General features: G+C 36.0%; 1 protein-coding gene across 5 annotated transcripts in view; it reads right to left on the reverse strand.

Moving 5' to 3' along the window:
• Positions 1 to 16,721, reverse strand: part of PPP2R3A (protein phosphatase 2 regulatory subunit B''alpha) — a 222,679-nt gene that overhangs the window by 136,576 nt on the left and 69,382 nt on the right. The gene's annotated exons all lie outside the window — the stretch shown is intronic.

Genomic DNA, 16,721 nt, shown 5'->3' on the forward strand with positions numbered 1-16,721 from the left:
TTACTCATCTGTCAATACTAGAGTCTACATAGATTTGTGCTTAAAAAATCCTACAGTACATTTTCCCACCAGTGATGAGCGAGACATTTAAGAGCAAGGTCAGTTGACATATTAAGGACCTTAAGGTGAATTCTCAGTCTGTTGGACCTGGATTAGTAAATTCTTCTTGAAGACTGTTCTTGGTGTTTCTATGCATTTCTACCTGTCCTTCAGTAGGCAAACAGAATGAGTTCTTTTTAAATATGTAGATCTAAAATGTATTGTGGGGGCTGTCCTTCTACATTCTTCCCTAGTTTGACTTTATCTAGGTAAAATCACTGCTAGTCCCTGATGCAAAGAAAGTCTTTGTTAAGAAAATTAAAGCATTTTAGTTTTAGAATGTCTTCTACCAGGCTGACTGACTTGCCACCAGAGGCATGCTATTTTTTCTGAGATACACAATTCTCTCATTTTTAGTATACTCTAATAGACAAGGATCATGGTCATTAATTTCACCACAGCCAAACTCTCTTTACAGTTTATTAATTCTTTAATAGTTTATATCATTCCTTTTTCCAAAAAGGATTTGATGTGGTGTACTATAAAGAGACATAGAAAGGACAGTATTAAAAGGTTGGGGGGCAACAGGGAGACTAAGAGTAACCATGATTTAGGGAAAGGGGAAGGGAGGTACACTAATATTCAGGTAGAAGTTTATTTTAGCAATGAAGACTAAATTTAGTTCTGAGATTCATAATAGAAAAAGCAAAAAAGATTCAATGAAGATTTTCAGAGTTTAATTTCTATTCTTAATTTTGACCAAATTATCTATCAAGGCTCATGAGCATGGCCTTATTAAATGCTACATAAGGTATGAAAGACGGACATGACTGTTGACTAGCTAAATTTATTTTAAATTCACTGTGAACACAAAATATTACTCGAGTGTTCTTCTTCCTTAAATTATATCCTAACGCCATTCCTAAAGTCTGAACAATGATTTATCAGTATGAAGTAGATCTGAATATCATATTCCCTTTTGACATATGGACTTATAACATGATTTTTAAATTCAGGGTAAAAATTTTAGCTACCTTTGAAAAGCATAAGTATTATAGGAAGACAGGCTTCATTCATACAAATATGTGATAAATATGATTTAATCTCCTACTTTTATTAAACACGGCCCATTTCTCATGTTAATATCTGACATTAATACAGAGTGGAATCTGCTCATATATTAATACTGTTGGGGATACGAAGGCCAGTTGGTCACACCAAGCCTTTGCTGCAGTATCAGGATATCACTCATATAAAGCAATAGTCAAGGAAGACATTGCAGAGGGAAGTGATGCCAATTAAATATGAAAAACTTAACAAAAATCAGTGATGGCTTACTAGCTCTGTGACCTCAGGTAAGTTACTTAACCTTTTAGAATTTCAGTAATAAAACAGATTAATTTCCTTTAATCCTCACCAATTAATTTCCTTTAATTCTCACAACAACCTTCTTCTTAGAAGGTTGTTGTGAGGATTAAAGGAAATTACAGGATGTAACATAGGGAAGAGGCTCAAAACTGTGCTGGGCAGAGATATGTCTTATTTAAGAAAATGAGTCACAAGGCCAAAGGATGGGGTTCTCAAAAGATTAAACACAGGGCTTCCCTGGTGGCGCAGTGGTTGAGAGTCCGCCTGCCGGTGCAGGGGACACAGGTTCGTGCCCCGGTCCAGGAAGATCCCACATGCTGCGGAGCGGCTAGGCCCGTGAGCCATGGCCGCTGAGCCTGCGCATCCGGAGCCTGTGCTCCGCAACGGAAGAGGCCGCAACAGTGAGAGGCCCGTGTACCACAAAAAAAAAAAAAAAAAAAAAAAAAAAAAAGATTAAACATAACTTGGCATGGTCCTTCAGATTCAATAATAAATAAAATAATCACTTACACTTGTAAGCCAATTTAAAGTTTACAAACTACTTTTGATTTAACAAACTGATAATCTCTTCTAAGTAAACAATTGTCTCTGCCTTAGTGCTAAATCTGCAATTATTATTACATAGTCCTATGAGTCAATAACAGTAGAAACTGTTCTTAAATTTCTAAAATAAGGCATATAATTCTTCAGGGGCTTTACTTAGGTTACTTGTATTACTGTCATTTCCTTTCTATTATTCTATGCTGAAAGAGAGTTGTGAGACTACAAATATACAGTTACCAAAATTCTTTTTTGTTTCTCAAAAATGTTTCCCATGGTGTGACATCCAGGGTAGTTATGGATAACTTCAGGGCAATTATAACCATAGGATTGAGACCACTGGTGCCACTGGGAATGAAACTCAATATTCTAGTGAACACACAATACTGGAGAAGGTTTAGAGCAAGCCCTTCAGTGTTAACTCTACACTTTTGCTTTGACAGAAATAAGTGACATTCAGAAGAAACCCTGGCTATTTGTCAAAGTTTTAATTTGAATGGGAAAATATTCAATTATATAATAGTCTCCTTTCTTTCGTCAGTGTACTTTAACACAGAGCAGTTCACTAATAGGGAAGTATTTACTAATTCACTGTTTAAGTCCATATTTAATAAAACTGATGTTAATACTTAAAGGGAAGATAAAAAGAATGCATTTACTTTGAACTTTTCAGGTGTATTGATTTACTTTCCACTGGGTTCAATAGGAGACATATAATTTAAGTCTTAAAGTAGTTTAATAAAACTGACGCTTTACAATATTATAGAATAAAACAGTAATATAAATTTCGTCAGATTTACCAAGTTTAGCATCTGCCCACTTTAAATAAAACTATTTCATTCAAATCTAGGAACAGCATTAAAACAGAATTAGCTGTGTAAAGTATCTCAATTCTCCATTACAGTCTTTCCCTATACAGTATCATTTAGATATTCATTCTGAACAGTACCCTTATGTTACTGTAGCATTTCCAATATTTGACCATTTTTGACCTATTTTTAAAAACGCAATTTCATATCATTCACTCAAATAATTTGAAATTACTTTAGGTCAGAATAACTACAAAACTATGGTTTCTTGCTGGATTCTTGATGTCCATCATTGATGTGGCCCTTGATCCGTATTGTATTCAGTGCTAGGTAACTTGTTTGATGAGACACTGGCTCTACAGTTGTAAGCAAATAAGCACGATCTCTGCAAGCAGCCCCTGCAGGCAGAAATGACTCAACCTCACAGCTGAGGGAAGACATTCTTTCAGAACCCAGGAGTAACTGCCATCCTTTGCTCCCTACACACAGTATATCACACGCACACAACTGCCTATATGTATAAAAATATTTCTTTCAAAAAAAAAAGACTATAAGGATCAATATTCTTTTTTAAAAAAGATTCATTACAGATATATGTATGTTAATACAAATTTAGTCTACTAAATCAAAGTGCAAACAAGGATTTTAACATGGAAATTCTAACTTCTCAAAGATATTTCTATGAAAAATTCTAAATTGTAAAATATTTGTTAAGTTGTATTTAATTGTCTCTAAAACTGGATTCCCTCTCTACAAGAGAAAAATGTGAGTACTGTACTTCAGGTCCAGAAGGTCTATTTTTAAACCTGTTGGAATCTCTCTACAAATAGCTTTCTGGAAATAGCTGAATAGAGGACACAGATTAATTCCTTGATCTAATATCAAGTGAGCTGTAAAATTATTTGTAAGTTAGTTCACTGGGTGGTTTTATTAGTAATAAAAATATTTTAAAAGAAACACCCAAGTTTCAAACCTGTGTCTGCTGAAATGACTTCAGCCGCTTCTTAAACCGTGACGGGAGAACAAAATCACAGCCCCTTGCCAGGAAAGCTAACTCTCCCCTTAAGTCCGGGTCCCTTCGTAGAGATGTTTCCTTGATCATCATCTTTGAAAAGTGGATGTTTACTTATCAAACTGTCCAGCACACTTCTGAAGATAGTCAGACTTAATAAGTTGTCAATCTCGTCAGGTAGAAAGGTATTTTTTTTCTTCTTATCTCCCAAAGAAATTAAGTTCAAGCATTGTGCTCTCCCAGCCTCCAGGGACCACAATCCATGCTTGTACTGACATGCAGCTGCTTCCCAAATACAGCCTGTGGCTCCCAAGACCTGCTCATAATTTTCAAGTAAGAAACACGGGCTGCAACGGGCCTGTTGCTCCTTGTAGGTAGCTTTAAGTCAAACTGACCTGCCCATGTGGAGAATACAGAGCCTTCTGGGAAAGGAAGCACCCACTACTCTGAGCACCAAAGTTAGAAACATTACAGCTGGACCTAAAAATAGTGACTTCTCAGATAATGCTAACTTCTTAAACTCAGAGTACATGAGGTGTCAAGCCACATAAAACAGTTTCTCCTCAAGCTAGGAGAGAACATGTAGAGCATTTTTGATTTTGCTATTTAATATTTTATGAAAAAAAGAACATGCTGCACTTCAAATTTGAAACTATTATTTTAAGAATAATTTAAAAAAATTCTTATTTGAAGGGAAGCAAATGTCTAAAACCTTCTAGATATAACCAGTCAAAATATGGAGAAAAACACTATCATCCTCAAACAGGAATATACAGAGATTTGTTAGTCTCAGATTTTAAAATCAAATCTTTTTTTCTTTTTTTTTTTTGGTTAGTTTGCAGAAGACTATCTAGTGATCAAGCATACTTTTTTGAAGTGGTTATGAATCTGGATACATTTGAAAATTTATTGTCAAAGCATTGGTTAGTTAAGAAAGGAATGATGGAATGCCAAAAGAAAGCAGATTTAGATACACAGAAGTGAATGAAATTTGGTTATAATAAAGGTACAAAAGATGATCAAATAGCAATGACATAATACATCTTGAATTTGTGAGACTCGTTTTTCTTAAGCTTTCAAGAAATCTCAGATTTTAAAAAAATTCTATTATTTTATCATATATTGAATAGCTGCCTCATAGTTATTTACAAGCAAATCTTCAAGTATTATCTCATGTTTAATATTTAGAATTCAATATTTATTTTCAGTCAGCCATATTATTCGATCCATACTGATTTTCTACTTCTAGAAAATATAAACCAAATATTACCAAATAAACCCCAAAACCAATAACAGCTTACGATTCTCTTCTGCTGAACCTTTGTCTAATTTACTGGGAATTAAATTCTTTGGTTTTCCATTGTTTCCTACAACTTAAGTTTTTTCTCGATTTTAAGACATTCTGGTAACACTTTATAACATGTATATTGGGCTTATATGCCTAAACCTGTAGTTTTCAAATTTCTTTTTAAGCTGTAGAATTCTCCACTCATACAAAATCTTACCTGAAAGCTCTCAATATATACTATGATTGAAAGAGGATTACATTGAAACCACTGGTCTAATGCTTCAACCTGGGCCTTTCCTTTGTCTCCCCAATTTTCTCTCATTCAGGTTAACTCTTTGAGCTAGGTGGCTTTCCCTACACTCTTGTCTATAACTCTCTAATTCCTCCTTCATTATTTACCACCAAATTAAAACATTAAAAAAGTCTGTTATGAATGCAGCTGGGTTTTTAGACTTGTGATTTAATGCTTTTTCACTTTAGCCACACCTTAGTTGTATTTCTCCCCTTCCTACAACAACCCATGGCTTCAGGGGTGTGACTTTTCATCCCCTTCCTGAGAATACTCCTTCTCCTCAAATTATACACACTTTAACCATCCTTCGAAATTCAACTCAAATTTTACCTATTTCATGAAGGATTATCTATTTAAGCCCCTTATTGCAATTCTCTTAATAAAATATTGTAGAGTCTTTCTTGAATGACTTCCACTTAACTTATTCTCTGGACAAACCAATGCTCTCCATTTTACCTATAGGAGAACCACCAATGCCTGGGACACACTGGTTCATGGCTAATAGTTTAGTTTCTGTTATGCTCTCATGTTTCTTATCTCAGTAGTTGAGTTCTATGCTTACTAAGAGTTGGTTGTATTTGTCCCCATCTGTTTATACTGGTTGTACTTTTTACAGTAATAATTCAATTACATAAACTAATGAAATATGAATGTGGAAAAAAGAGAGTTGATATTTCTAAAACTAAAACCCTAAGTTGAATATTTTATAAATACTCAGTAAAGGCAAAAAACTACTAAAATTTTTCTGCTGTAAAATTAGTTATCGGTGAGATAAAGGAGAAAAATCATTAAAATCTAGACGGTAACTACATTCAAATTGCTTCACTACTGACTTAAGTTCCTGGAAATCAGTTAACAAATATACTGAGTGTGATTTACTACAAAAAGATGTCATGAAACTTCAATTTCCAATTATGACACTCATTTCCAAAGAAAAGGCTTGGCTCTACATTAAAAGATCTGAATAATTAATGTTCCAAGTTAAAATAAAATGTTTAAGATACACATTTTACAGAATACATGGATAGAGTTTACAATTCCCTACTGAGTAACTATCCATCCCAATCATGTTCAGGTAAAAGGGCTTCTACTGCAATATTTTATAATCCGGCAATATTTTCCAACAGTGTCTAAACTTTTCAGGGTAAGGTCAATTGTAAAGTCATTCAATCACTCAACAAATATATTTCTGACACTTATTATATGCAGTTACTTTGCTGGGTGGTGAGGATACGAAGAAGATAAGAAGTGATCCCTTTTTTTCTTCATTGCACCTAGCACAATGTTGGTTTACAGCAAAGGACAGCAAATACTTTCATTTACTTCTTATAAATCTCTGGAGTTTCAAAGTCAGAACAGTGGTTAAGAGGCTGTCCTGCTACCCCTCTTAAGCAGGAAGAAGACATTTCTCCATGTCCTTTGATGGTGAAATAAGCTCTAAGTTTTTATTTATCCAATGGCTTTCCAAAAAATTCACAGGGAGAAAGGCCAGGTCCCCTAAAGGGGGTTAAGAAAGAACTGGTCTGTGGCAATGAGTTATTGATGGAAAAAGACTATTATGAAGTTTGTTTATTTGCTTTTTACATATTTACTTGTGCCTGTATGGAAGTATACATGCTTGGTTCAAGAAAGAGTCTGAGAATGTGAGTTAGTTTCAAGAAGTATATGATAACTGAAACATAGCAGCAAAGAACATGGCTTTTAGAGTGACCTCTTCTTTACTGGAAAAAGATCAAACAAGGAATTTCACTATTGACACAAACACGGCCTATGATCTACTCTCTTCTCTCTTTACTTTAGTCAGAGAAAGTGGTACAATCCTTGGGGCTGGGGGCTGGAAGGGAAAAGCTGTTTCTAGGTGAGAGGTTTTCCAGGGAGGAACTAAACAGAATGAGGAAGAATAGAAAACTATAAACATATAGTTAATAAATTCAATTTGCAAAGATGGAAAGTTTGTCAGTTATAATGGAAAGAGTCGATTGTAAGGGTCTTCCCAATGTCCTTCTGGAATAAACCGTGCGATACTCTCTCCTGCCCTCTGCAGCATACATGAAGTCCATCCTAACAAGACAGCTAGCCAATAGTAGGTGTTTCCTGCACAGCAACCTGCATCTCTTTTTGGCCTGCAGATCATTCATGCACATACACTGCCTGCAGACAGAGGATGTCCTGTCTGGACCATGGGCCCAACCTGGTCTTCAGGGCAACTGTGTTAAGACAGCTTGACTAGAGGATGGAAAAGACTGGTGCTCTCTTGCTGTGGGAATGACTGGGATATATCAGTTGTTACCTTAAGATCCAGCTGCCTTGACTGGGGTTCCTTTCTTGTGTTACCATTCCGTATATGTTTCCCTTGAGCAAACATGCTTGAGCAAGGAGGATAACCTTTCTCAAAGAGAACCAGCTCAGTGGTGGACTCCTGGGTTACAGGGTTTTACAGGTTCCCTGGCAGGGGTACATACGAGAGAGACTGCCCTCTCTGAAATGACTAAAAACTATAGAACTGTTTTAAGGATAGCCTCCAATATATCAAGCAAGAAAAGATATTCCCTTATCATGTCCTGAAATGACCTACAGAACTGAGGCGTGAGTCCAGAAAGAGCCTATACCCTAAAGGAAGGTGACAGTGGGAAGGAGATAGAAGGATAAAACTGTGTGTGACACCCAACATATTGTTTTTGTAGGATTCAGTCTTTGAAGTTTAGTTTGGAACTCAGAATGGATTTTTTAGAGCTTTCCAAATCCTCTCATAACTCCCTGCCCTTCCCCCTCTGAAAATGAAGACAGTGGTGATATACAATATTAATTCACTCTCTTCAGAAAGCATCAGCTCTATGGGATGTTTTAAGGAAAAAATGGGTTGATTACACAGGATAGAGAAAAGTTTGAACATTTGCTGAAGACACGAATCACTTATTTTGACTTGTATAAAACTGCTAAACAGTTAATGTTGTATCGATATATGCAATGTGTTATCCTAAAATAAGTCTAGCCTTTATTTTATAAACTAACATGTAAAGTCATACCAGCCTCAGGTGACAATGACTTTGGAGACTGAGATAATAGAACTGATCAAGACCACGGAGTTAAGAAGACCCATTGGGATAAACAAGGCAGCAAAACTGCGAACATCTGAGTGAGTGACAGAAACACGTAGCATAGCAAGCCTGGGAAATCAGCTCAGCTGTGAGGACCTGTGTTGAGGTGAGAAGAATCAGGTCCAGAAAGACATGAGAGTCACTCTGAAGTGACATCAAAAGATTTTGCTCATAAGATGCTATAGGGGAAAAAAAAGTTACATATGAAAGAGGAAGTTACGCTACATCAAGAGGGTACTTCTGATTTTAAAAAGGAAGCTGGCTGTTTTGAAAAAAAAAGCTAAATCAGAAGGCTTTTTCTGTCTACACAAAAATTTGTACATGAATGTTCAGAGCAGTGTTATTCACAGTAACCAAAAAGTGGAAACAACTGAAATGTCCATCAGTTGATTAATGGATAAACAAAATGTGGTATATTCATACAATGGGATATTATTTAACCATAAAAAGGAATGAAGTACTGATACATGCTACATGATAAATCTTTAAAGCATTATGCTAAGTGAAAGAAGCCAGACACAAAAGACCACATATCGTATGATTCCGTTTACATGAAATGTCCAGAACAGGCAAATCTATGGAGACAGAAGAAAGATCAGTGATTGCCAGGGGTTGGAGGGAGGGGGGAATGGGGAGTGACTGCTAATGAATACAGATTTTTTTGTGGGATGATGAAAACGTCCTGGAGTTGGTGCTGATGGTTACAAAATCTTGTTGAATATACTAAAATCTACTGAATTATGCACTTTTTGTGTGTGTGATTGTATTTTATTGATGTAGAAACATAAAGTGATACAATGAACACTATAGGGCATATAGCTTAACTGAGGTACAGTTGATGTACAATATTATATAAGTAACGGGTATCAAATATAGTGATTCTGAATTAGGCACTTTAAAAAGGGTGAATTTTATACTATTATATCTCAGCCTAAAAAAGCCTTTCTCATCTTGGCTCTAACTGGCAGAGCAGTTAAAAAAGCTAATAATAACTTGGAATCATAGACTTTGTTTAAAATATCATTGTAAATAAGCTTTAATAGAGGAAATTGATTATAAGCTAATTACTCTTAATACTAAATTTTTATATCCTCCTTTATGCTCCAACTTGGTGTTTTCTCATTGTCTTATTAATAGCTTGCTTTGTGTCACGAATATTATTTTACTTTTAGTAATGCAACACTGGAGTGGGGGAAGGAGGCTGGTGGTTGATGTTAGTGGTGATCCGTGGTTTCTTTGCTCCACTAGCCTTAACTTCATTGGTTGTACCAAAACAGGAGGACATCTAATTAAGCATTTTTGTGTCTTGCTTCAACTCCTCCAAATGACAGGAACACATTCCATAGGAAAAAGCACCCATAAATCTAATATTTTTAACTCTCAGTGTTCCTAATACTTAGGGGTAGATACTCTTCTAGGATCTGGGGCAGGCAGAGATAATTAAGAACCTAAAATTATTACATATTATAATTCTTGGATAACTGGAATTTCTGGTTCATAGAGTTCTGTACTTCTTAGTCTGCCTTTCTTCTTCCTTCAGTAATTACTTCAAGTAGAGACTGTTCATTATAGAGCATAAGAATTCAATTTTGGCCTATAAACACGTTAGACAACTCAAGTTAGAAGGAATAGAGGGTTTCCAATCCACCGACACTGCCATGTTGAATATCAGTGAATGCATGGTGACACTACTATAAAATCAATCGCTCCAATGTCTTTGTTGGCGGTTTACATGTGTGTGATGTCTCAGGAATTTTGGGTGAGGGCTGAATTAAGAGATGTCAAAAAAGAAGGCTGGTATATGACAAACCCACAGCCAACATCGTTGTCAACGGTGAAAAACGGAAACCATTTCCACTAAGATCAGGAACAAGACAAGGATGTCAACTCTCACCACTATTATTCAACACAGTTTTGGAAGTATTAGCCACAGCAATCAGAGAAGAAAAAGAAATAAAAGGAATCCAAATCGGAAAAGAAGAGCAAAGCTGTCACTGTTTGCAGATGACATGATATGTATAGAGAATCCTAAAGATGCTACCAGAAAACTACTAGAGCTAATCAATGAATTTCATAAGTAGCAGGATACAAAATTAATGCACAGAAATCTCTTGCATTCCTATACACTAATGATGAAAAATCTGAAAGAGAAATTAAGGAAGCACCCCCATTTACCACTGCAACAAAAAGAATAAAATACCTAGAAATAAACCTCCCTAAGGAGGTAAGAAACCTGTACTCAGAAAACTGTAAGACACTGATGATAGAAATCAAAGATGACACAGACGGATGGAGAGATATACCATGTTCCTGGATTGGAAGAATCAATATTGTGAAAATGACTATACTATCCAAAGCCATCTACAGATTCAGTGCAATCCCTATCAAACTACCAATGGCATTTTCCACAGAACTAGAACAAAAAATTTCACAATTTGTATGGAAACACAAAAGACCCCAAATAGCCAAAGCAATCTTGAGAACGAAAAATGGAGATTGAGCAATCAGGCTCCCTGACTTCAGACTATACTATAAAGCTACAGTAATCAAGACAGTATGGTACTGGCACAAAAACAGAAATACAGATCAATGGAACAGGATAGAAAGCTCAGAGATAAACCCACGCACATATGGTCACCTTAATTTTGATAAAGGAGGCAAGAACATACAATGGAGAAAAGATAGCCTCTTCAATAAGTGGTGTTGGGAAAACTGGACAGCTACATGTAAAGGAATGAAATTAGAACACTCCCTAACACCATACACAAAAATAAACTCAAAATGGATTAAAGACCTAAATGTAAGGCCAGACACTATAAAACTCTTAGAGGAAAACATAGGCAGAACACTCTATGACATAAATCACAGCAAGATCCTTTCTAACCCACCTCCTAGAGAAATGGAAATAAAAAAAATAAACAAATGGGACCTAATGAAACGTAAAATCTTTTGCACAGCAAAGGAAACCATAAGCAAGATGAAAAGACAACCCTCAGAATGGGAGAAAGTATTTGCAAATAAAGCAACTGACAAAGGATTAATCTCCAAAATTTACAAGCAGCTCAGGCAGCTAAATAGCAAAAAACAAACAACCCAATCCAAAAATGGGCAGAAGACCTAAATAGACATTTTGCCAAAGAAGATATACAGATTGCCAACAGACACATGAAAGAATGCTCAACATCACTTATCATTACAGAAATGCAAATCAAAACTACAATGAGGTATCACCTCACACCAGTCAGAGTAGCCATCATCAAAAAATCTACAAAAAATAAATGCTGGAGAGGGTGTAGAGAAAAGGGAACCCTCTTGCACTGCTGGTGGGAATGTAAATTGATACAGCCACTACGGAGAACAGTATGGAGGTTCCTTAAGAAACTAACAATAGAACTACCATACAACCCAGCAATCCCACTACTGGGCATATACCCTGAGAAAACCGTAATTCAAAAAGTCATGTGAGAAGCAAGAAAACTACAATCCTGCGTCCTGTGGAACAAAACCCATATTCACAGAAAGACAGACAAGATGAAAAGGCAGAGGGCTATGTACCAGATGAAGGAAAAAGATAAAACCCCAGATAAACAACTGAATAAAGTGGAGATAGGCAACCTTCCAGAAAAAGAATTCAGAATAATGATAGTGAAGATGATACAGGACCTCGGAAAAAGAATGGAAGCAAAGATCGAGAGGATGCAAGAAATGTTTAACAAAGACCTAGAAGACTTAAAGGACAAACACCTAGAAGAATTAAAGAACAAACAGAGAGGAACAATACAATAACTGAAATGAAAACTGCACTAGAAGGAATCAATAGCAGAATAACTGAGGCAGAAGAACAGATAACTGACCTGGAAGACAGAATGGTGGAATTCACTGCCGTGGAACAGAATAAAGTAAAAAGAATAAAAAGAAATGAAGACAGCCTACGAGACCAGAGACAATATTTGAAGAAATTATAGTCAAAAACTTCCCTAACGTGGGAAAGGAAATAGCCACCCAAGTCCAGGGAGTGCAGAGAGTCCCAGGCAGGATAAACCTAAGGAGAAACATGGCAAGACACACAGTAATCAAACTGACAACAATTAAAGACAAAGAAAAATTATTAAAAGCAACAAGGGAAAAATAACATACAAGGGAACTCCCAGAAGGTTAACAGCTGATTTCTCAGCAGAAACTCTACAAGCCAGAAGGGAGTGGCATGATGTATTTAAAGAGATGAAAGGGAAACTTACAACCAAGATACTCTACCCTGCAAGGATCTCATTAAGATTTAATGGAGAAATCAAAAGCTTTAGACAAGTAAAAGCTAAGAGAATTCAGCACCACCAAACCAGCTCTACAACAAATGCTAAAGGAACTTCTCTAAGTGGGAAACACAAGAGAAGAAAAGGACCTACAAAAACAAACCCATAACAATTAAGAAAATGGTAATAGGTACATACATATCGATAATTCTCTTAAACGGGAATGGATTAAATGCTCTGACCAAAAGACACAGGCTCGCTGAATGGATACAAAAACAAGATCCATATATATGCTGTCTATAAGAGACCCACTTCAGATTTAGGGACACAGACTGAAAGTGAGGGGATGGAAAAAGATATGCCACGCAAATGGAAAACAAAAGAAAGCTGGAGTAGCAATTCTCATATCAGAGAAAATAGACTTTAAAATAATGTTACAAAAGACAAGGAAAGACACTACATAATGATCAAGGGATCAATCCAAGAAAAAGATATAACAATTATAAATATATATGCACCCAACAAAGGAGCACCTCGATACATAAGGCAATTGTTAACAGCTATAAAAGAGAAAATTGACAGTAACACAATAATAGTGGGGGAGTTTAACACCTCACTTAGACCAATGGAGAGACCATCCAAACAGAAAATTAATAAGGAAACACAAGCTTTAAATGACAAAATAAACCAGATAGATTTAATTGATATTTATAGGACATTCGATCCAAAAACAGCATATTACACTTTCTTCTCAAGTGCACGTGGAACATTCTCCAGGATAGATCACATCTTGGGTCACAAATCAAGCCACAGTAAATTTAAGAAAATTGAAATCATATCAAGTATCTTTTCTGACTATGACGCTATGTGATTAGAAATCGGTTACAGGGAAAAAAACATAAAATAACACAAACACATGGAGGCTAAACAATATGCTACTAAATAACCAAGAGATCACTGAAGAAATTGAAGAGGAAATCAAAAAATACTTAGAGACAAATGACAATGAAAACACGACAATCCAAAACCTATGGGATGCAGCAAAAGCAGTTCTAAGAGGGAAATTTATAGCAATACAATCCTACCTCAAGAAACAAGAAAAATCTCAAATAAACAATGTAACATCACACCTAAAGGAACTAGAGAAAGAAGAACAAACAAAACCCAAAGTTATCAGAAGGAAAGAAATCATAAAGGTCAGAGCAAAAATAAATGAAATAGAAACAAAGAAAACAATAGCAAAGATCAATAAAACTAAAAGCTGGGGCGGGAGGGAGACGCAAAAGGAAAGAGATATGGGAACATATGTATATGTATAACTGATTCACTTTGTTATAAAGCAGAAACAGAAAATTGTGTAAAGCAATTATGCTCCAATAAAGATGTAAAAATAAATAAAACTAAAAGCTGGTTCTTTGAGAAGATAAACAAAATTGAGAAGCCATTAGCCAGACTCATCAAGAGGGAGAGAACTCAAATCAAGAAAATCAGAAATGAAAAAGGAGAAGCTACAACAGACACCACAGAAATACAAAGCATCCTAAGAGACTACTACAAGCAACTCTATGCCAATAAAATGGACAACCTGGACAAAATGGACAAATTCTTAGAAATGTATATAACCTTCCAAGACTGAACCAGGAAGAAATAGAAAATAGGAACCAACCAATCACAAGTAATGAAATTGAAACTGTGATTAAAAATCTTCCAACAAACAAATGTCCAGGACCAGATGGCTTCACAGGTGAATTCTATCAACAATCTAGAGAACAGCTAACACCCATCCTTCTCAAACTCTACCAAAAAATTGCAGAGGAAGGAACACTCCCAAACTCATTCTACAAGGCCACCATCACCCTGATACCAAAACCAGACAAAGATACTACAAAAAAAGAAAATTACAGTCCAATATCACTGATGAATATAGATGCAAAAATCCTCAACAAAATACTCACAAACAGAATCCAACAACGCATTATAAGGATCATACACCATGATCAAGTGAGATTTACCCCAAGGATGCAAGGATTCTTCAATATCCTCAAAATCAATGTGATACACCATATTAACAAACTGAAGAAGAAAAACCATAAGACCATCTCAATAGATGCAGAAAAAGCTTTTGACAAAATTCAACACCCATTTATGATAAAAACTCTCCAGAAAGTGGGCAAAGAGGGAAGCTACCTCAACATAATAAAGGCCATATACGACAAACCCACAGCAAACATCATTCTCAATGGTGAAAAACTGAAAGCATTTCTTCTAAAATCAGGAACACGACAAGGATGTCCACTCTTGCCACTATTCTTCAACATAGTTTTGCAAGTCCTAGCCACGGCAATCAGAGAAGAAAAAGAAATAAAAGGAATACAAATTGGAAAAGAAGAAGAAAAACTGTCACTGTTTGCAGATGATATGATACTATACATAGAGAAGCCTAAAGATGCTACCAGAAAACTACTAGAGCTAATCAATGAAATTTGGTAAAGTAGCAGGATACAAAACTAATGCACAGAAATCTCTTACTTTCCTATACACTAATCATGAAAAATCTGAAGGAGAAATCAAGGAAACACTCCCACTTACCATTGCAACAAAAAGAATAAAATACCTAGGGAGACAAAAGACCTGTATGCAGAAAACTATAAGACACTGATCCAAGAAATTAAAGATGATAAAAACAGATGGAGAGATATACCATGTTCTTGGATTGGAAAAATCAATATTGTGAAATGACTATACAACCCAAAGCCATCTACAGATTCAATGCAATCCCTAACAAATAACCAATGTCATTTTTTACAGAACTAGAACAAAAAAATCTTAAAATTTGTATGTAGACACAAAAGACCCCGAATAGCCAAAGCAGTCTCGAGGGAAAAAAATGCACCTGGAGGAATCAGACTCCCTGACTTCAGACTATACTACAAAGCTACAGTAATCAAGACAGTATGGTACTGGCACAAAAACAGAAATATAGATCAATGGAACAGGATAGAAAGCCCAGCGATAAACCCACGCACCTGTGGTCTACTAATCTATGACAAAGAAGGCAAGGATATACAATGGAGAAAAGACAGTCTCTTCTATAAGTGGTGCTGGGAAAACTGGAAAGCTATGTTAAGAGAATGAAATTAGAACACTCTCTAACACCATATACAAAAATAAACTCAAAATGGATTAGAGACCTAAATGTAAGACTGGACAGTATAAAACTCTTAGAGGAAAACATAGGAAAAGAAAAAAAAAAGTCACGTACCACAATGTTCACTGCAGCTCTATTTACAATAGCCCGGACATGGAAGCAACCTAGGTGTCCATCAACAGATGAATGGATAAAGATGATGTGCCACATATATACAATGGAATACTACTCAGCCATATAAAGAAACGAAATTGAGTTATTTGTAGTGAGGTGGATGGACCTAGAGTCTGTCATACAGAGTGAAGTAAGTCAGAAAGAGAAAAACAAATACTGTATGCTGACACATACATATGGAATCTGAATCTAAAAAAAAAAAAAGGTTATGAAGAACCTAGGGGCAGGACAGGAATAAAGACACAGACATAGAGAATGGACTTGAGGACACGGGGAGGGCGAAGGGTAAGCTGGGACGAAGTGAGAGAGTGGCATATATACACTACCAAATGTAAAATAGATAGCTAGTGGGAAACAGCCACATAGCACAGCTCAGTGCTTTGTGACCACCTAGAGGGGTGGATAGGGAGGGTGGGAGGGAGACGCAAGAGGGAGGAGATATGAGGATGTATGTATAGCTGATTCACTTTGTTATAAAGCAGAAACTAACACACCATTGTAAAGCAATTATACTCCAATAAAGATGTAAAAAAAAAAAAAGAGAGAAGGCTAGAATTGATGGTCAAGGACCCTAGGGCTGAGCATTATGTTGCAAATATAACAGCTGATGGAGCTGTGTCTCTTGGATGTCAAAGTGCCTTTTGGATGCCTGGTTTTAAAGAGGGCAGAATTGTTGTATGTTTATGATGACAGAATGATCAAA

The sequence above is a fragment of the Globicephala melas genome, chromosome 4 (genome assembly GCF_963455315.2).
Source record: "Globicephala melas chromosome 4, mGloMel1.2, whole genome shotgun sequence".
NCBI lineage: Eukaryota > Metazoa > Chordata > Mammalia > Artiodactyla > Delphinidae > Globicephala > Globicephala melas.